Source organism: Danio rerio, chromosome 20 (assembly GCF_052040795.2).
Source record: "Danio rerio strain M-AB ecotype USA chromosome 20, GRCz13ab, whole genome shotgun sequence".
NCBI classification, from domain to species: Eukaryota; Metazoa; Chordata; class Actinopteri; order Cypriniformes; family Danionidae; genus Danio; species Danio rerio.
In genome coordinates this window covers 56361477-56383648 of record NC_141040.1, presented here as the reverse complement: position 1 = coordinate 56383648, position 22172 = coordinate 56361477, and the positions used below count along the sequence as shown (strand labels likewise).

Genomic DNA, 22172 nt, shown 5'->3' with positions numbered 1-22172 from the left:
ATAGACTTTGTCCAATTAAAAAAATAGTCCAAAAAAAGACTATTTGTCATTTCGCGCGCACAGACCTGCTTGGACAACACTGGAATACATCACATCCGGTCGGCCTGTCGCATACGGTCTAGTTGCAGGTGTTCAAATATTTCTACGGATCCCCAGCTCAATTCGGATCTGAATTTTCAGCATACGGAGATGATCGGAACTCCATTAGAAATGAATGACTTCCGGTCTGTCGCTTGTCGTTTGTCATGTGCAGCGGAAAGGAGGCTTAATTCGTACGACTTCGTACGAGTTCAGTCACTCGAAAATGTAAGATTTTAAAAAGGAGGCGTGGCACCTAACCACACCCCTAACCCCAACCGTCATTGGATGAACAAATCGTACTAAATTGTATGAATTAGATCAGGGGTTTTCAAACTTTTTTAGCTGAGGGCCCCTTTGTGTAGGGCGAATTCTTTCGGGGACCCCCCAAAAATAAAAATGACGCCACCCCCTCAAATTAACAACTGTACTTAATTTTTTTTAAATTGTATTATTCAATACATTTATATTATTATATATTATTCAATAAATTTATATTATTCATTATCTGGATTAATTTTTGTAAGATGTTAGTTGAGTTGACATGGTTTTAGTGCTTCAATCTATTGATCAAATCTTGATGCGCAGTGTTCATTGTGGTCTTCTCTCACTGGATTATTCCATCAAGCTATATTTTGTGTTTGAGTCGTCACTTTACACAGTTTTTATGCCATTTTTATGCTTTTTTTCAGCCTATGCACAGCTAGACTCTTCTGTATTTACCCTTACAGCTGAGACTCTAAATGTATCTAAAGATTTAAAGCTTTAAAGAGTTTTGTCATTCATCAGCCTGGTAACAGTTAACTGTACTGTTGTAACCAGCAATACTACGATGGAGGCTGTAGTGGTTCAGTGTGTTTTGTTTATTTTTATTCCTTTTTTTTTTGTGCACATCATAATTTACTCAGGTCGACAATCCTGACTTACACTGATAAAAAATAATTTCCTAAATGCAATCTAGAATTGGGTATTCAAGTTCAAAGAGCCACTAGTTTTACTTTGCTTAATTTTAGAAGCTTTGCCGACTTTAAAATGTTCATACCAGTGTGTTCTATTAATAATAATACTGAACATTACATTTAAATTAGTTACACAAACAAATATGGGAAAAAGTGGAACAAAAATGCATTTATATTCAGAGTATTAAAATTTGATCAGGTATGTTGAGCTCCATTAAATACAGAGCACTAATACATTTTAATATTTAATATTTATTAGCCCTATAACATAACACAAACAGATACATTATAATTTTTAAAGGCTATAGTGGTTTTACTCAGTGTGTATACAATTTAGTTTTTTAATCATCCAGTTATGAACCAATGTGAGTAAGAGGTCCACTGCAGAGCTCATCCAGCTGTCATTAGTGTAACAGGAGTGAAACTGAGCACTCGCTGATGTGATGACAGCTCCATTCATTGTTATTGCAGTACTTTTTGCTTTACAATTTTAATATGTTTGTTTGCCATGCTGCAAAGTCTGATATTTGTACAATGCAAAGTGTAAAAGCCTGTCGCGCTGTGGACGAGGTGCAATGTTGTGCCGTGTCTTTAAAATGCTATTTGTTCCCTATGAGTGAAGCCTGCGCAGAGAGGCGCGCACTCCGCAGCACCCAGCTGATCGCTTACTTAGGAACGCAAGCCATAAACAGGGTAGTGCTTTCAGCCACCGATAATGTTCTTATTGATCATGTATTTTAACTGAAATATAGTCAGTCAAACCTGAGCATTCATTTAGTTGTTTAGCGTAAAAGAGGTAAGCGTAAGTGAAAGGTAAACGCCGTCAGGTGCAGCAGACAAGCGCCAAAAATCACAGTCAGGAAGCGCCTGGCCAGAAGCGCTTATTCAATAAAAGTCCCCGTCCACGGAGGCGGGCCGCTGCGCTTCTTTTCCTGTGTCACGAAAGTGTCAACTGTATTTAAATTACATAAGCATAAAGCTTCATTTTTGCAGTACTTTTGAGCTCAAATTATAATAAAAATATATTAACCTTCAGAATGATGCAGGACACAAAATTCATCCATGTGGGCTCATTGATCTAAAATTTCTTTGCGGCCCCCCTAGCGCAATCTGGCGGCCCCCCAGGGGGCCGCGGACCCCAGTTTGAAAACCCCTGAATTAGATTGTACGAATTAATATGAATTAGTTACTAAATCAAAAAGTTACGAATTGCGTGAGGTTGGTTTGGATTGTGGGAGAAACCAGAGCACCCGGAGGAAACCCACGCCAACATGGGAAGAACATGCAAACTCTACACAGAAACACCAACTGACCCAGCTGGGACTCGAACCAGTGACATTCTTGCTGTAAGGCCACAGTGCTAACCACTGATCCACCGTGTTGACTACCTTTGTTCATTTGAGTTCATTAAACTTAAACCATTTGCCACAATCGGTTTCCTGTAACCATTTGAGCAGCTATACAGTTGTTTGGACTTAATTCGTTTAAGATCGAATGAAACAAGACAAAAACTCAAAGTGAGGATTGCATGTTTTGCAGTGCCTCATCACACATCAACATCCTCCCTCATAAATGACTGAAAGAGTTTGTTCCTCTGTAAACGTCTCCTGCATTTAAGTATTTTCAGCTTGTTTCACGCTCCTGAAAGCCGATCCGGCACACGGGAGCTGTCGCCACATTTCAGAAAACTCTGCGATTATGGAGCGATTTTCTAACATGCTCGCAGTTTCCAGGCAACTTGGCTTTACTTTTCCACAAACCAACAGCGTTCGCCAGCCAGCTGGGAGCGGGTGAGGAAAAGAGAGAGCAAGAGGCATCTAAAGTTAAATTTAAAGATGTGTTTCTTTTGGACGCCCGTCCGCGCAGCCATAAACCAAAGGGAGACGTTTTCATACTCCACATTTTTCATGGTTTTTCTCTCTGCGTTTCCTCCCTTCCTCTCGCTCCACCTTGGCTCTGGTTTCGTACTGGCTGGAGACCACAGGCGACGGGCATCATCGCCTCGTGAAAAACCCCATGGCGAGGAAAAAAAAAACCTCCACCCACCCTCTCAGGACAGGGCTCGGTTGTCCTTGGCAGGCTCTTGGATTTTGGGGGGCTGATCCTTCGAGACTTTCCCCACTTGGGCTCGCACTACTGAAGAACGCTTTCAACACCCGCGTGATGTTAAAGTAATGTGTTGTGCACACACTTAAGTCCAATCACAGACTGTTATTGCTGCTAATGTAAAAACTCCCGAGACCCAACCATTCTCCAATAAATGGGCCATTTTCAGTTCTCTGCCAACCCTGTGGCACGCTCCGCTTGTAGTTTGTTATTAATTAGCGGTAAAGGGATAGTTCACGCACAAATTTACATTTGAAGAGTTCAGATGCAAAACCCTCTAAATCCATCAGCAGGGTTTAACCAATGACTGTAAAAAATATGAACGACGCGACAGCCCCTTTTCCCATTGAACGCCTTGAGGGCAAAACGCCTGCTTGACGGGCACAAACTGTCGCAAAAGACTGCTGAAATTGGAGCCAGACATGCGCAGAAGGACTGTCTGATGGAGCCAGAGGAGGAGCCGCGAAAATGAGCAGAGTCGAGCTTCCAACCAAACGCTTTATGTAAAATCAACCACGCCCCCCGAACTTCTCAGCATGCGTTTGCTGTCATATCAACACAAATGGATGTAATAACGTTAACAAATATGAGGGTTTTATATATTCAATCGCGTCAGCTCCGGGCCGCAGCGCATAACCTACTCGCGGCGTCGCGGGCTGATTCCGGCTCGCTCGGCCGCCGCATCTGGCTCGATTGACTCGGGCTGGAATCAGGCAGTGAGTCCAGGCATCCGGAGTAGGTCCAGCAGAGGTAGTCAGTCTGAGCTCTGAGGGGTAAGTCTCCGGCAGGCGAGAATCTAGCCGGAACTGGCCCGAGTGTATTTTGCTATCTGGGTGGTTAGGCGTGTATCAGCAAACTAATAAAGCCCCAAAAAAGCCCTGAACTTAGCGAATAAACAGTGTTCCACCAGGATCATGTATGTCAGAAACTATAGTTTACTGATAAACTCATTTTGTCATGGTAAAATAACACAGAAATCGAATAATAACACTTCAGTCTCCTGCCGAAGCTCAGACGCGCTGCTTTGAGAAACTGTCAATCACAGCTGTCAATCACTATGACACGCCAAGCAATAAATTACTGCTAAAAACAAACTGTTTACAAAAATGAAGATCTGCACCTATTTCAGCACAATAACCAGTGCCTTAATCCACCAGAACCATCTTTCAGGACATTTTATTGCAAGTGTATTAATTTTTTATTTGGGCTCAAGTCTCCTTCATTAACACGGAGGAGGCGGGCTTTATGACTTGTACTGCAGCCAGCCCCCAGGGGGCGATCTAACGGCCGAGACCTTCACTCAAACGTTGGCTCGCGGCACACTTGGGTTTAAAGCTAAGGATTTTTTCGAATGGCACGATTGGACGAGTGGTTCAGATATTTACTTGCCCTGCCAAAATTTTCACTGGCCCCATAAAAGAAATAAAAAAGTTAGCCACATATATTAAATAATGTGTCACGAAATAATTTCAAGCAGTTCATTCCACTGTGGCGACCCCAGATTAATAAAGGGACAAAACCGAAAAGAAAATGAATGAATGAAAATAATGCCAGTAATTGTAGAATTTAAATATTTGAAAAATGTTAAAATATTTAGCAGTAAAATATAGCAGGATGGAAAACGTCCAGGTATTTTATTGCAAAACAAAAGGTGGCTGACTTAAAAGTGACGGCAAACTAAGCAAAACATGACCCTAATTTTTTTTGTCATGCTGTACCCATTTAAATGTTTCCACAAAGTTAAAAACAGACATTTCTTTTAGCCTCATAATTTGATGTCGCGGTCATGTTGCCGTCTATTAAAATTTAGTGACAAGGCAGCACTGCCCCGATCGGGCCAGTAACGATTCTGTCTACTGTCCCGAGCATCTCTCACACTGGCCCCGGGCAATCCTTATTGTTGCGCCCTGTTCAGACATCTTTTCTAGAGCATTTTCTATCAGGCTCCAATAATTATGTTTAGAGGTTTTATTTTATATGTTATTAGCTGGTAAATAAAATAACTTTTTTCATAAATGTCACTTTAGACAATTCTTTGGTTTTTAACAGGCTGGATTTTCTCTTGCATCAAAAGAAGCTAAATCCACGTCTGCTTTTTATGCAAAACCCTCTAAATCCACCTTTCGGGACAAGACAGAGTAATCAGCTGAAGATCACTAAAGATGCAATTAGACATATATTAACACATTACACAAATCACTTAAAATACATAAATCTGTCAAGTTAGTGGCGGTTCATTCCACTGTGATCTGAAGGAAAAAAAGAGAAAAAGCAGAAGGAAAATGAATGAATGAAATCTGCAAAGTAAGTTTATAAATCAATAACATTAAAACTGACATTAATTAAATCTGAACAATCGGTTGTCATTTCCGATATTTAGGGTTTAGATTTATTGTAAGTAATGTACACAAGCTTGTTAGATTCAAATAATTTAGTGGAAAAACATTGTGAAACCTCAAAATCTGTGCTCATTATTATAAATATTAATATAAAAAGCTTATCAGACATATAGGTGTTATGTTGTAATATAAATAATGTATAGCTTTAGACATTACATTTTTTTTACATCTTTTTAAAAATAGCTTACATTAGCAAATTAAACAAGGTCATTCTTGTGTTATTCCACTGTGGCAACCTCAGATTAATAAAGGAAATAAGCAGAAAAGAAAATGAATGAATTAATGAATGAATATATATATATATATATATATATATATATATATATATATATATATATATATATATATATATATATATATATATATATATACTGTATATATTTCACATTTATTATATATTTATATATATAAAATAAATGTGAAATATATACAGTTGAAGGCAGAATTATTAGCCCCCCCTTTAATTTTTTCCCAAATTTGTGCATAACGGAGAGCAGATTGTTTTTTTATTTCTAATCATAATAGTTTTAATAACTCATTTCTAATAACTGATTTATTTTATCTTTGCCATGATGACAGTAAATATTAGACTAGATATTCTTCAAGACACTTCTATACAGCTTAAAGTGACATTTAAAGGCTTCGGTAAATTAGGGTAACTAGGCAGGTTAGGGTAATTAGCAAGTTATTGTATAACAATGGTTTGTTCTGTAGATTATCGGAAAAAAATATAGCTTAAAGGGGCTAATAATATTGACCTTTAAAATAGTTTTTTAAATTTTTTATTTTTATTCTAGCTGAAAAAAAAAACAAATCAGACTTTCTCCAGAAGAAAAAATATTATCAGACATACACATAAAAATAAAACAATATTTCACATTTATTTATTTACACATTTATTTTAATAACTGTTTCTTTTTCAACAATGTCAAATTTACCATTTAATTTTAATATCAAAAATGCTTCTAAATCATTACATTCACACATTCACATTTGTTTCTTTCTGGTCTTTCCTGCTGTCAATGGAGCGGTCTGGTGGAACGACAAAGAAAGCTGATCCTGATTGGCTCACAGAAATAACCTAATAGAGCTGAGTTAGAGTTCAACTTTGTAGATAAAACCTTTTTTGTGTTTTTAAATAAAGTATTTAAATGTAAACAACTTATTAAAAAAAACATCAAATAATGTAAATAAGTTGTCATTTAATAAGAATAATATGTGAATATCTCAATTTTGACAAAAATGTCAGATAGACCCCTATAATTCTAAGGTGACGACTTGAACACACTCTCCATCAGGCTTGCAGTTTTCAGCACCGCCCACACTCATCACTGATAGTGACACTGATCTGCACTTGCCTTTGACAGCAAAAGCCGCTATAGACAACCAATCAGAAGCGCAAATCGAATCAAATGTTTGCACTGTAGCAGCGTGTTGATACGCCGGCTTTATGAAGAGACTGTTTTATTCCGCTTCTGATTTTAAAAGATGGAGTTTGATGAACTGGATGAGGCTGTCCGACTGTCAGTGAATGGCAAATGAAAACATGACTTACCTCAAAACTCTGAGGATTTTACGAAAATGAAAACACACTGTACAGTCAGAAGTGTAGCATGCATTCATAACGTGTCTTTGCGCAGCAACACTACTTCGAATGAGTCTGATTTACTATATTAAACGGTAACTGCGCTTCACGAAAGAGAAAAAAGTAAGGATGCCACTCTTTTATTCCACGTGGATGCTATGAGGATAAACAAGAGACCAAGACCTTAAGTATGGTGAGAATGAATGAATGACGGCTTCTAAAAGTGTCCCTTTTTGCTGGCCTAATCCATTTTAGACCAAGTTGAAATGTATTTCTGTTATAGATATTTTATGTATGATATTTCTGTTTGAAAATAAATAAACCAAATCAAATGTATACTCCTGTATACTCCATAATAACAAATATTATGGACATCAATAGTTACCGGTTTTCAACATTCTTTAAAATATCTTCTTTAGCGTTTAATGACAAAGTAAGAAAAATAAATACTATGAAAGTCAATGGTTACAGGTTTTCAACATTCTTTAAAATATCTTCTTTAGTGTTTGTTTTTCTTACTTTGTCATTAAACTCTAAGGATGTCAAAGTTTACTGGTTTTCAACATTCTTCAAAATATGTTCTTTGGCATTGAATGACAAAGCAGAAAAAAAATATATATTATGGACGTCAATGGGTACCGGTTTTCAACATTCTTCAAAATATCATCTTTAGCGTTTAATGACAATGAAGGAAAAACAAATACTATGGAAGTCAATGGTTACTATTTTTCAACATTCTTCAAAAAATGTTCTTTAGTATTTGATAAAAAAAGGAAAAAAACAAATACCACGGAAGTCAATGGTTACCGATTTTCAACATTCTTCAAAATATCTTCTTTAGCGTTTAACGACAATGAAGGAAAAACAAATACTATGGAAGTCAATGTTTACAGGCTTTCAACATTTTTTAAAATACCTTCTTTAGTATTTGATAATAAATAGGAAAAAACAAATACCATGGAAGTCAATGGTTACAGGTTTTCAACATTCTACAGAATGTCTTCTTTAGTGTTTAATGACAAAGTCAGAAAAACAATTACTGTGGACATCAATGGTTACCAGTTTCCAACATCTTTTAAATGACAATATCTTATTTCTGTTCAACAGAAGACAGACTCTCAAAAGTAAAGGGTGAGTAAATGATGACAGAATTTTGATGTTTGGATGAACCGTCTCTTTAAGCGTTCATCTGTCGAAGATTTATCACGCATCCCGTTTGGTCTATTTAAAGACGTTTAGGCTGGTTATTATTATAAGTTCAGCCGGCCTGCAATGATATATAAAAAATGCAAAGACTGAAAAGCAAATTACTGTCATCAAAGGTGGAACAAAGAGGATATTTAGCTCCGCTTCTGTAATGGTGACGCCCGCGGCTTCTGAATTTATGAGGCCTTTCCAGTTAATGGTTTCAGCCCTGCAGTTCATGAATGGCAAATCCTTGAACAAACGTATGAAAGTCAGTCGCGCAACTCGAGGACGGTTCAGTATTTAAAGAGCAGATGAGTTTCTGAAGCCGCCCTTTAAACTTTGAGTGTTTATTTTGCTACACAGAAAAAAAAAATCTGCTAATGAATTTATGTCTGTATTTTGTGTGTTTTTTGTTTATTTACGCTTGTGAATTGCATTATGGGATGTTCATTTCTGCTCTGTTGACTTTCGGTGTTGAAAATTCACCTCTACAGTTTAACAGAGTGACTTTTACAGACATTTTAGGAGTTTGAAATAATATAATAGATAATAAATAATATTTAGAGAAATGAACTCACCGGCCACTTTATTAGGTACACCTGTCCAACTGCTCATTAACACTAATTTTCTAACCAGCCAATCACATGGCAGCAACTCAATGCATTAAGGCATGTAGACATGGTCAAGATGATCTGCTGCAGTTCAAAGCGAGCATCAGAATGGGGAAGAAAGGGGATTTAAGTGACTTTGAACGTGGCATGGTTGTTGCTGCCAGACGGGCTGTGTAAAAATCGTGTGATAAACGCATTTCAAGAGTTCACACTTAGCTGCTGATTGATTATAAAGCTTGTTTGGCATGCTGTCCCTGGAGAGAGCCCTGAGCTCATAAGATCCTCGAGCCCAGGGCTCTCTCCCATTTGCAAGGCACGAGGGAAGTTTGAGCTCAGGTAGATCTCGAGAACTGCCCTGCTGTAGTAGCTAGTGAACAGATTCAACAGACAGTGATTGCTCTTAAGAGATGACTACTTACTAGGAGCATGTCTATATAGTGCTGATTTGGATTAGTCAATTAACTTAAGTTGCATGTTTTTTGGAGGGTGGAAGGAACCTGGGGAACCTGTGTGAAACCCACGTGAGCACGGGGAGAACATGTAAACTCCGCACAGAACCGTCAGCTGGCTTGGTAAGGACTAGAACCAGTGATGTTTTTGCTGTGAGGCAACAGTGCTAACCACTGGGCCACCGTGCCACCTATCTAGGAAAGGAGGAGGAGTAGGAGTGGAAGGGGGGATTCTTCAAAACGAAGATGGCTGTGATATGGAGCTCAGGGTATTTATAGTGGCTTAGGAATCGTCTGATTAGTGAATCATTAATTGATTAATGCGGGACCAGCTGTGATCATTCATAAGCATGTGATCCTCTCCAAATGAGTTTATAAATAAACTTCACAAAGCGATTGAGATCCCATCTGAACCCTTTAACTGCCACACCAAGAAAAAAGCAATAGAAAAAGGTTGATTGCATTTCTTAACTCCTAACATCGCTACTTAACACAATCAATGCATTTCTTTTTCAACACATCCCATAATTTCTAAAATATCAGCCTCTACCAAATGATTGAGATGTCGGGTTATGGTAGAAGTACCAGAATTAATAAATATACTATGAAAATCAGAAAATATGAAGTGTAAGACCAATTTAATTAAAAACAAAATCAAAATAAAACATTTTTGAACAATAAATCAGAGCCATGAGAAATTAAATATTTCAGATTCTCATTTAACACGGTGATATACACATTTTTTTTGTTTGTTTTTTTTACAATAAAATCAAAATCAAGTGAATTAGTGCAACATGATTTTGTTTGGTTGATTTCTTTTGTAAACCAGCAATGCTGTGCAGTGTGAATTATTATTAAATACAGTCATTCAAACAATATAAAGCACTGAAAAACATTTCAGCATCATCTTTTAGTGCAAAAGCACGAGTGCTTCCAGAAGATGGAACTCCTGTTTATTGTGGTTATCAATCAATCAATCACACTTCAAAAAACCCAAAGTGTGTGTGTGTGTGTTTGTGTATGTGTGTGTTTGTGTTTGAATATGTGTGTGTGTGTGTGTGTGTGTGAGTGTGAGTAAATAATGAGTGTAAGAAAGACAGTGTGAAACAGTGTGATTGCCACAGTCATATCACCCTGCAGCCCAAGAAAGGGTTACTCACTGAGGCCCCGTTTACACTAGTGCGTTTTAGATTTAAAACGGCGTTGTAGAATGAAAACGATCCGCGTCCACACTCGCGTTTTACCCAGCGTTTCTGAACAGCTCTCCGTCCACACCAAAACGCTGAAAACGCACATCACGTGACGACACACACACTCTCGGGCAAGCGCTCCAGCATTTCTACCCAGATGAGAGCTCTGCTTGTCGGACTTCTCATCAAGCATCTCCCGCTGGATCTAATCTCACTATATTTGCTAAACGTGATATTTCATTCATGTTGTTGTCTTTATCTAACGACATATTCCCTGACTTTGGTCATTGGAATCTATTAAGTTACTTGTTCACGGGTAAAATGTTTTGGTTAAGCGCAAAGATAAGTTAATGATTAATCCAGGTACATTGACTGATCGCTTGCCTTTATTTCCAACAATGTATAAACTTATTGTATGTTATACTTTTATAATTATCGATTATTAAAACTGATATTCAGCAAAAGAGAGGGTGCGTTTCGTATTTTCACTGAAATTGAAAGGAGACAGTTGTTATAGGCTCCGTTTTGTTATAAATATCCACACAGTGAAGATGACGCTCATGCAGCACGACGTCTCAACATTTCTGCTGTCTGTTAAGTTGCTAATATTAAAAAGAAAATAGGCAGTTCCTTAAATCATGTTTACATTTTATTGTTGAGAAAGTGAAACAACGTAGCCAAGGTGATGTGAATGAAGTTTTAAAGTACACTGTTCCCTTTGAAGATTTACCCGTGTCCTCGGTATGTTTTCCATATCAAACTGAGAAGGGGGAGACTGCAGCCTTGATCAAACTTGCGAAGTCTGAACTTACAAGAAGAGGATGCGAGACTGAACTGTGTGTGGGCTACTTAATATTGAGGAAAAGCCCCAATCAGAGAGGCGAACGTTTGCAGCCCCGCCTCCGTTTTCAGATGTCTCCGTCTTTCCCCATCCACACTGAGACGGAGCAGCAGCGTTTCAAAATGAAAACGGCCTCTCCAGCGTTTTCAAAAAGCTCCGTTTTCGGTGCTCGAGAACTCCGGCGTAGTGTGGACGGATGGCGTAACCGTAGCAAAACTTATGCGTTTTCAAACTAAAACGCACTAGTGTAAACGGGGCCTAAAGCTAAGCAGGGCTGAGCCTGGTCAGTACCTGGATGGGAGACCACTAGGGATCACCGGGTTGCTGTTGGAAGTGGTGTTAGTGAGGCCAGCAGGGGGCGCTCAACCTGTGGTCTGTGTGAGTCCTAATGCCCCAGTAAAAGTGAAGGGGACACTACACTGTCAGTGGGCGCCGTCTTTCGCATGAGACGTTAAACGGAGATCCCGACTCTCTGTGCTCTTAAAAATCCCATGGCATTTCTCGTGAAAGAGCAGGGGTGTAACCCTGGTGTCCTGGCCAAAAGTCCCAATCGGCCCTTATGATCATGGCCTCCCAATCATCCCCATTCCACCGAATCACTGTCTCTTCACTCCACCAATAGCTGGTGTGTGGTGAAGCACTGGCGCTGTGGTCCTGTGGCAGCCGTCGCATCATCCAAGTGATTGCTGCACACTGGTGGTGGTGTGGAGAGACTCCCCTCATGATTGTGAAGCGCTTTGGGTGTACGGCCATACACAATAAATGCGCTATATAAATACACATTACATTACATTGTATCTGTGTGTGCATGTGTGTGTGTGTGTTTGTGTGTGAGACAGCGAGAAAGAGTGTGTATGAGTATAGTTGAGTGTGTAAAAGAGTGTATGTATGTGTTTGTGTGTGCCCATGAATGTGTATAACAATGTCGGTATTACACAGATATTACGAGGAGATGGTGAATTATGTGAACATTATGTATGACATTCAATCATGCTAAATGTTTTTTATTTATTTTTTTTTTCAGAAAGTAAAACTACACAATTTCCTGTAGAAATAGGGTTTGGGGTCAGAGCAATCGAAAATACAGTTTGTACAGTATAAAAACAATTGTAACCTATGTAATGTCACCTAAATTCACACCATGTGAACCATCGAGTTTGCGTTAACCGCACACAGAGCTTCAAGCTTGGCAAAGTTGCTTGAGTCTATGTTCTGTGACTCACGCCATTTGAATCACATCCAAATTAGTAAGCTTAAATCTGAAGTAAACCGAACACCACTCTACTTCACAAAAAAAAGTACTTTATAAAATGAAAACACGCATTATTTTACACAACTACGAGCACACGTGAACACATTTGTAATAATTATTTTACCAATGATGCAGCACGGGGAGAATCCTGAGTTTGCAGTAACTGAAATGCCAACACAACAGCACCGGTCTGCAGAAGTGCTTCTCTACCGCATATCTGATCCACAAGCGCAGAGCGCCACTTTCTCAGCGCTAAACTGGTAGACTGGTAGACACCGGTGTGATCATAGGCTCCAGGGAACAGCCAATGCTGGTCACATTAGTGCTATTGTACATGTCAAAAGGTTTAAAGTTGTCGGTGCCAGTGGTGTAGTGGTTAGTGTCGACATATGCACTCTAGTGCTCACGGCGACCAGAGTTCAATTCCCGCCTCATGGTCCCAATCCTTCCCCTCTCTCTGCTCCCCATGCTTTCCTCTCAATACTCTGTACCAGGGGTGTCAAACTCAATTCCTGGAGGGCCGAAGCCCTGCACAGTTTAGTTCCAACCCTGCTCCAACACACTTACCTGTAGGTTTCAAACAAGCCTGAAGGACTCAATTAGTTTGATCAGGTGTGTTTAATTAGGGTTGGAACTAAACTGTGCAGAGCTGCGGCCCTTTTGGAACTGAGTTTGACACCTGTGCTCTATACTGTCCCATACAATAAAGGTGAAAACGCCTAAAACATTATTAAAAAAGTTAAAAGTTTGTAGTTTTCTTTTATCATTCAGCGATTCGGCCGCATACTACTAGAAGGAAGCCCATGTACTACTAGTGGTACGCGCACCACAGTTCGAGAACCATATATAACACAAAGAGATGCTCATCAAGACATGCATGAAAGCTCATGGGTTTTGTTGTTTTTGTGCAGATCATCCTCCTTGTTTCTGTGCGTGTGCTGGTAAATTAGCGATGAGGATGTGAAAACACAGATAGACCTTATTTAGGGAAGGGGTTAAAGCACACAAGACTAAAATAAAATCTCATCTGATCTTCTGATATCTGAAGAAGACACATTTAATTGTACAAATAAAATAAAAGATTTGATTATAATTCTAATGATCCTGTCAGACATGCTAAAATGTATTCATTTAAAATATAGTTGTTTATGTGTATATGTTTTATTTAAGGGTAGACTTTGCTATAAATCATAGTTAGTAAACCTTTAAAGATGTAAATCAATCAATAAAAAAACAGTCCACAATGTCTTTAGATTAATGAGTGATAAACTATGTGACTTTTTGGTTAATTCTAGCACATTTACAGCCATGATTATTAATGTGCATTGCCCCTGTAAATAAGTTTACTTGTAAACGTATCAGGTATTCAGTGCTATTTCTGATTTATTGATCAAAAATGTATCAAATTAGGTGACATTGAGCATTATACTGATAATCATTATTAGTATTTTAATGGGTGTTCAGCTCATTGTTATAGAGCTGCGCTGGATTATACCTAAATGCAAAGTTTATTTCAGGAAATCAGTGGAATTTTGATGCATTACTTATGATACTTCACACATTCACGTATGTGAAGAAATCCTGAACAGAGACTGGCAATATCTATAGACGTTAGAATAGATTGTGGCCGTGTTGACATGTTGAAGCAACGGAATGAAAGCAGACCGTGCTTTCTATTATAATTAGGGATGCTCTGATCAGGATTTTTGCCGCCGATACCAAGTGCTGTTTTTCTTGTCATGTCTTGAATGTTATAAAAATCTTTATAAACGTAAAAATAAATTATAAAAATAACAAAAAAATAATAATTTGCTTACAAATCTTCAACAATATTAATGACATGACGTATAGTTCTGGAAATTTCCTCTTTCTCTGTTTATCCATCTGATTTTACTGTCGCTTTCTTTTGACTGCCCCCCCTGTCGTTTGAAAAATATCACAACGGCGAATGTGTCAAATAAAAAAGCATCCTTCATTTTATGAGGTGCCTGCGCAGTCCACAACACGACGCCAGGCAAAAGTAAAAATCAGCCTACACATGGGACAATTGTCTGACTTCAATACAGTCATCCTCAGTCAACAGCAGACACCAACTGATTCAGTTCAAGGTCATACATTGTCTACACTACACTAAAGCCAAGCTCCATAAAATCTTTCCTACGGTCTCACCAATGTGCGATAGATGCAAGATAGCAGAGGACACGTTTGCTCATGCCTTTTGGCTCTGTAACAGATTCCGGACCAACATATTTGACTGGTACTCCAAGGCTTTTAGTACACTTTTTCTGCCAGATGTCGCTATCTTTGGATTTTCACAAAACACATCTTCTCTCCCTCAAACAGTGCAAGCGTCTTTAATGCAAGGCATGGTGGTTGCTAAAAAGACTATTGCTTAACAATTGGAAATCACCGTTACCCCCCTCATTCCAGAACTGGATTTCTGATATGATGTCTGTTATTCAGATAGAGAGACTCAGATTTGTTACGTACTAGCTCCACGAGAAAATTTTGGCTACTTGGGGTCAATTTCTTGATTTATTTGACAAATCTACATCTCAAGAGCAGTCCAGTGACCCCTCTGAGGTTTAAGCTATACACCCTCACTAGTTTTGATTGTATGTTTTGTGACTATGATGTGTGTGTGTTTTTTCTTTGTGTTTATTTTGTCTCTTTTCTTTGTTGTTTTCTTTTATATTGTCTTTTGTTTGTCTAAATTTCGAGCCAATGTTAAAATGTTCGAGCCAATTCGTTTAAGGCTGATTTTTACTTTTTTTATTACTTTATTTTAAGCACATATATATATACACACACACACACACACATATATATATATATATATATATATATATATATATATATATATATGTGTGTGTGTGTGTGTGTGTGTGTGTGTGTGTGTGTGTGTATGTATGTATATATATATATATATATATATATATATATATATATATATATATATATATAATTATTATTTTTTTTTCTTTGTTGTTTTCTTTATATTCTCTTTTGTTTGTCTAAATTTCGAGCCAAGTTTAAAATGTTCGAGCCAATTCGTTTAAGGCTGATTTTTACTTTTTTTTTATTACTTTATTTTAAGCACATATATATATATATATATATATATATATATATATATATATATATATATATATATATATATATGCTCAAAATAAAGTAATAAAAAAAAAATAAATAAAAATAAATAAATAAATAAATAAATAAATCAGCCTTAAACGAATCAACGGTTTTATTCACGTCACCTCATATTTCAGTTTCTCATCAAATCTTCTGACCAATCAAACGCTCTCTAGTGTCTGACATGCCCCGCCCACTTCTCAATTGAGCTCTCTCACACTGGCAGAGCTGTGATAAAACAACACTATTGGCTGTTTTTTTTTTTTAAAGGGGAGGAGCTACACTCAGTTCCACCCTCTCCATGTTCTGATTGAGATCACATCAAACACTGAATGCACATTTCGAAGCACTTTACAGGACCTTAAAACATCTGCACACATATTATGGTATTTCTATGCTTTAGAAGAGTCAAAAACGTCCTTAAACTCCGGTCAGAAATAAAAGGAGCTTATTAAAAAGCTAAACTAAAAACTAAGCCATCAGTGTCTATTCAGCTAGAGGGAGCAGAAAAGAAAACACGCAGCCTATCCGAGATATGACTTGTTTAGAAAAGACAGAGCTTAAAATCGGCGTAATGGAGCTGTAGTGTTGAAGGACCACCCGGAGCTTCCCACTGTCTTTAATAGGGCCATTTGTCAAGAGCGAAATGATAATGAGCTCATTATCTGACCTGAGTAGAGAGATGTGTGTGTTTGTGTTTGATCGCTCAGCTTGTTTAAGACAAACACGACACTAACCCAGTTTGTCTTGTTTGTGCTCCAAAGCAAACACTGCAGATTAGAGGGAGAGAAATGAGATAAAGGAGGTAAAAGGGAGCACAGAAAGAAAGAAAAATGAGCAGTGCTGGAGAGAGCACTGAAAAAAGATCAATCAAGTACCATTACTTGCTGAAAAAATGTAGTACAAGTAGAGTAAAAGGTACTGTTCAGAAATATAGGAAATTAAAAGTTTTATTTAATGTTTCCCCATTTATTTAAGCTTTTGAATGGCATCATTCACTAAGATTGACTGGGATGACTTTGTAGTGGCATGAAATATAAATGTATTTCATGTAATTCATTCTACACTACCTGACAAAAGTCTTGTCGCCCATGCAAGTTTTAGAAACAACAAATAATAACTTGACTTCTAGTTGATCATTTGATGTTAGAAGTGTCTTATATGAAAGGTAAAGGCCTCTAGATTTTGCTTATTTGAGCACAATAAAATCTGATCATGCCTTGATTGTGAATGATTTCATTAGGACAGTGCGGTCTGACTCTGCTCAGACTAAAGTGTCATCACTGAACAGAAATAATGTCCAGTATAGAATATAAAGTCCTGCTGCAGTGGAGACAGAATGAATATTGTGTCTGACTCCATCATGAGCTTGGAGGACTGCATCCATACATCTCTGACATGACTCAAATCACTGATTATTAAAGTCATCTGGAATGAAGAAGAAAGCGTTCAGCAGGATCCCAGAGTTCATCAAGACTCTTTGTGTTCATCTTTAACACCTCCTCCTTCGTCTTACCCCAGACATGCTCAATAATGTTGATGTCTGGTGACTGGGCTGGCCAATCCTGGAGCACTCTTTGCTTTCAGGAGCTTTGATGTGGAGGCTGAAGTATGAGCAGGAGCGCTATCCTGCTGGAGAATTGTCCCTCTCCTGTGGTTTGTAATGTAATGGGCAGCACAAATGTCTTGATATCTCAGGCTGTTGATGTTGATCATCTACTCTGCAGATCTCTCGCACACCCCCATACTGAATGCAACCCCAAACCATGATGTCTCCTTCACCAAACTTGACTGATTTCTATGAGAATCTTGGGTCCATGCTGGTTCCAGTAGGTCTTCTGCAGTATTTGTGATGATTGGGATGCAGATCAACATATGATTCATAGGAAAAATCCACCTTCTGACACTTTTCCAAATCATCAGTCACATTATTATTTGTTGCTCTTCCAACTGGGATGGAAGACAAGACTTTTGTCCGGTAGTGTAAGCATATGATAAACAAACTACAGTCATAAATAAACACAATGGAGCAAATATTAAAGTGAAATAAACAGTGATTTTTGGTTTTCCATGGAGAGACGCACAGTATTCAAGTACAAAAAGCCAATAATAAAATGTAAAACAACACTGTTCATAATTCAATAAAAATGCATTTTAATTAAAATACTTTATGCTCTAATAAAATGCTTTAACCTCTCTTAAATGCTCAAACAGCCACAGGCCTTAAAGGGTCATGACACCCTCCACTTTCGGTTCAGGTCTACATCAGAATTTTTTCAAAAGATGCATCATGATGGGGGTGGAGCTCCGTGAGCAAATGGCAGGAGTGGGCGTGGCCAGCAGGGGAGAAGGAGGGGAGTGAACAACTGTAGTCAGTCGGCTCACAAAATGAGACGCAAACTGTGAGGAGACGCATGAGTTTATAGTTTACAAAGTTAAAATTCAAAGATATAAACAGTGATTTAATGCCCTGCTACATTAGTTATTCGTAATTTCATATACACAACCACAATTTATATCATTATAAAGATAATGGTGTTCATATAAACACTATAAATGAGGACTTCCCGCTCAATCCCCGGGTCTGAATGCAGACTCAGTGCAGCAGGTCTCTTGCCCTGTCTGTTTTAACCATTAGCCCTGCTGGTAATCTGGAGGATTTAGGTGAACACAGCAGCACGGCGATGTGTCTAAATGTGAACAAACTCCTGATAAAAGACAACATCCGCCATTCTCCAATTCTCGTACTGCTCTCCTGACAAAAATGCTTGCTGGACACAAACAGCTTTGCTGTATCGGCCCTGACAGCATCGCGGGGAAAAACATGCAACAAACCCTGTGGATCATGGAAACAAACACATGTGACCCTTCATGAACAGCTAAATACTGTGTGCTGTGGGTCCATGTCTCACAGTTTGGCACTGGCAGGTCTGTCTTGCCTTCGGAAACCACGCGCAGTCATGAATAATTAAGAAGCCGGCTCTTCTCATAGGATAAGAAAACTCTGCTATGAATAATAATGAGAAACTGACGCGTCATCTTTGCACTTTCAGTTTTGCTCTACGTCGCCGATTTTGATCTGCCACAAAAATCATTTTAAACCCAAAAGCTGAAATGAGCTGACAAAAGCTCAAAACTACCCAGTTTCCCCACAATTAAAGCTGACAGGTGCTAACATTGTCTTAACTGATGCTCAACACACACACATCTGTTAACATCAACACAAAAAAAGTACTCGAGGTCAAACTGATTATTAATATTATGGTCAAACTCTGCAGCGTCTCCACAAATCTCCTGTGTTTTGACTTGTGGATTCTGGTCAACTATAATCCCAACTCAGCATTGCATATCCTGCGATCTGACTATTGTGGATGAACACATTGCGATATCCATGCTGAAACCATAGATTATGGAGGCCTAGTAGTGATTGCATGTTAAACCAAAATAGCGCAGGAAAAGTTAAGATACAGCACTAAAAATGCACTCAAGTACACATTTTGTAAAACAGAATTTCGGAAGAAAAGCTACCCTGTTTCAGTAAGCGGAGCACTGTTAATGTGTGACTCACTGTGAATGCAGCTGTCGCTTTAGCGCAGCTCTGTTGTGTGAATAAACACGTCTGATTCACTGTTAATTACTCCACATTAAAGAGGAACCGCAAACATCATGTTATAAAAGTGTCAGTATCGGCCACAACAGAGCGTCCAGGGTCAGAGGTCACACAAACTGCAGAGTCTGCACGTCTGAATCACAAATATCAATTCAGTTTTTAAGAAATACAGCCGGTGTGTGTGTGTGTGTGTGTGTGTGTGTGTGTGTGTGTGTGTGTGTGTTTCCAGCAAAGCTCAGTTTCAGGAAGCAGTGCGTCATCACGTGGCTATGCAAATACGCAATATGCATTTCAGGAATTTGTTCTGGTTAGCTTAACTAGAAGCACTCAAATAAAGTACACAACACAAGTTACAATTAATGAATCAATATAAATGTGAAATTTTGTGTTGTTTTAACAAAGAGATGAATATTAGACATGGTAGTTTTAATAACTCACTTATTTTCTCTTTGCCGTGAGAGTAGTATATTATATTTTCTTACTTATCTTCCTAGTATTCAAGCTTAAAGTGACATCTGCATATTCATTTGCTGCTGCTTACTAGGTCTGTACAATTATTCAAAATTCACTTTTGATTTTGGCCTCCCCGTGTTGGTGTGGGTGTCCTCCGGGTGCTCCGGTTTCCCTCACAATCCAAACACATGCACTATAGAGGAATTGATTAACTAAATTGGCTGCGGTGTATGAGTGTGTGTGTGTGAATGTGTGTGTATGGGTGTTTCCCAGTACTGGGTTGGTTCTGGAAGGGCATCCGCCATGTACAGGGTTTCTGCAGGTTTCACCGAGTTAAATATAAGGCTTTTTAAGATATTTTAACCAGTTAAACTCTGCTGCTATTTTGGGATTTACACCTGGATTTTGCCTACCCAAATTTAAAAGCTTCCCAAATCCACATGCAGAGGTGTAAATGCAAAAATTTGGTATCATTTTTAAAGAAAAAAATTTTAAAGAATTTTCATAAAACACTATTGAAAGTGTTTAAAATATATGTATATGTTGTCTGTGTTATAATAAACACCTAAAAAAAGAGGCGCTTTGTATTTTTCATTTATAAACTCAGATTTGAAAGTGTGCCTTTTAGGTTGTGTGTGGTCGAGCGTGCTGTAATTAATGTTGGTGGTTTCTGCACATGTCTGTAATCATAGGAAATAAGAGAAATGTCTCCACCATAAACTATGCAAAAGTTATTGTATTCCAACTGATGAGAGGTGCTGTACAAGCCACAGGGAGCGATCATTGTTTTCATATTTCACTATTCTTTTGTTTGATCAAACATAATTCACTGTGTTTGGACCACGTCAGACATATAAAAGGATTACTTACAGTATGCACATCACCTCAAAAACAGAGGAGAATGGCCCTGAAGCGCACAGCATAAGGTGAGAGATGACAGCTGTCTGGGGCTGCTTATTGATCGTAAATGTATTGTTTTCACTTCTGCACCATGGAAACACGGCGACTCATTCGACAACTGTTTGACATGTGAACATAATTCAGTAAAAAGAACGCTAGAGCTGTATGAGCACCGGCAAGAGCTTTCATTTGAGCTATAACTTGTACATGTGTCATTTATGAACCATATGAAAAAAAGACAATGTTCAATACCCAGCTCGGGTATCCAAAATACTGTGTATTAAAGTGTAAATAACTTTTGTACAGTACAATAAAAACCAAAGTGATGCACATGTGCATAAAATATAGATTCTACACTTTCAAACGGAACTACTTACGGGGGTCTGGTGCAATGCTAGCCCTTTAAATCTTAAAGCGAAATTCAATGATGTCACAGACCTGTTACCAGGTTCGCAGAGTATAATTGGTTAAGGAGCATTATGAATGAAATTTTAGACCCATAAAGGGTAAATGCTAAGAAATTTTTTAAAAGGCCCAGATGGAAAAGATTTTATTTGCCCTATCATTTTCTTTTTATAATTGAATACATTTAATAATACATAATAATTTAATAATAAAATCTTAACATTATTTTAGATGTTATTTTTTAGCAAAATATTGTAAATATTGTGTGAAATCAAGCTCTACTTGTATCCATTCACTTTTCTTCCAACATGAATAAAAAAAAATAAATAAACAAATGTTTTAAAAGTTTTAAAAACTATAACAAACTAAATGTATGTACAACAATCTGTCCAGGTCAGTAAATGCATGGAGCACTTTTAAACAAATGTTATTGTGAGGTAAATAATTTATGAAAAATAGAGTTAATTTAAATTAAATATTGAATAAAATTATATAAAAGGTTTAAAGATTTTTTTATTGAGATGGTTGTTGGTAATTGTATGAGTTTTAGCAATACATGAACAAAGAAAGATTAAGATCTGTTTTAAAAAGATTTAAGACAATATTTCAATATTACTGACAATATTTCAGTAAATTTAAGACTTTTTAAGGCCTAAAATTTAGATTTTGAGAATTAACACATTTAAGACTCCGCAGAAACCCTGTATGTAAAACATATGCTGGAATAGTTGGCGGTTCATTCCGCTGTAGCGACCTCTGATAAATAAAGGGACTAAGCTGAAAAGAATGAATAATTGTGGAAAAAAGGCGATAATAGATAATATTAAAATCAGATACATCTCTTTTTTCTCATTATTTTTCTTTTACTTTATTTTGATTATTTATTATGTTTTTGATGTTATGTCATTTTTTCTGGATGTTGTGTAAATTATGTTTGGTCTTCTTGTGTTGTTATTATGTGATTGTGATTAATTGTGGGACCCCCTTAAAAAATGAGATGGTACATCTCAA

General features: G+C 37.7%; 1 long non-coding RNA gene across 1 annotated transcript in view; it reads left to right on the top strand.

The window, feature by feature from the left end:
* The first annotated feature begins 964 nt into the window (after nt 1-964).
* Nucleotides 965-22172, top strand: part of LOC147839502 (uncharacterized) — a 140315-nt gene continuing 119107 nt past the window's right edge. The window contains exons 1-2 of the long non-coding RNA XR_015519189.1: nt 965-2268; nt 10486-10544. This is a non-coding gene — a long non-coding RNA (uncharacterized LOC147839502). The remainder of the gene's footprint in view (nt 2269-10485; nt 10545-22172) is intronic.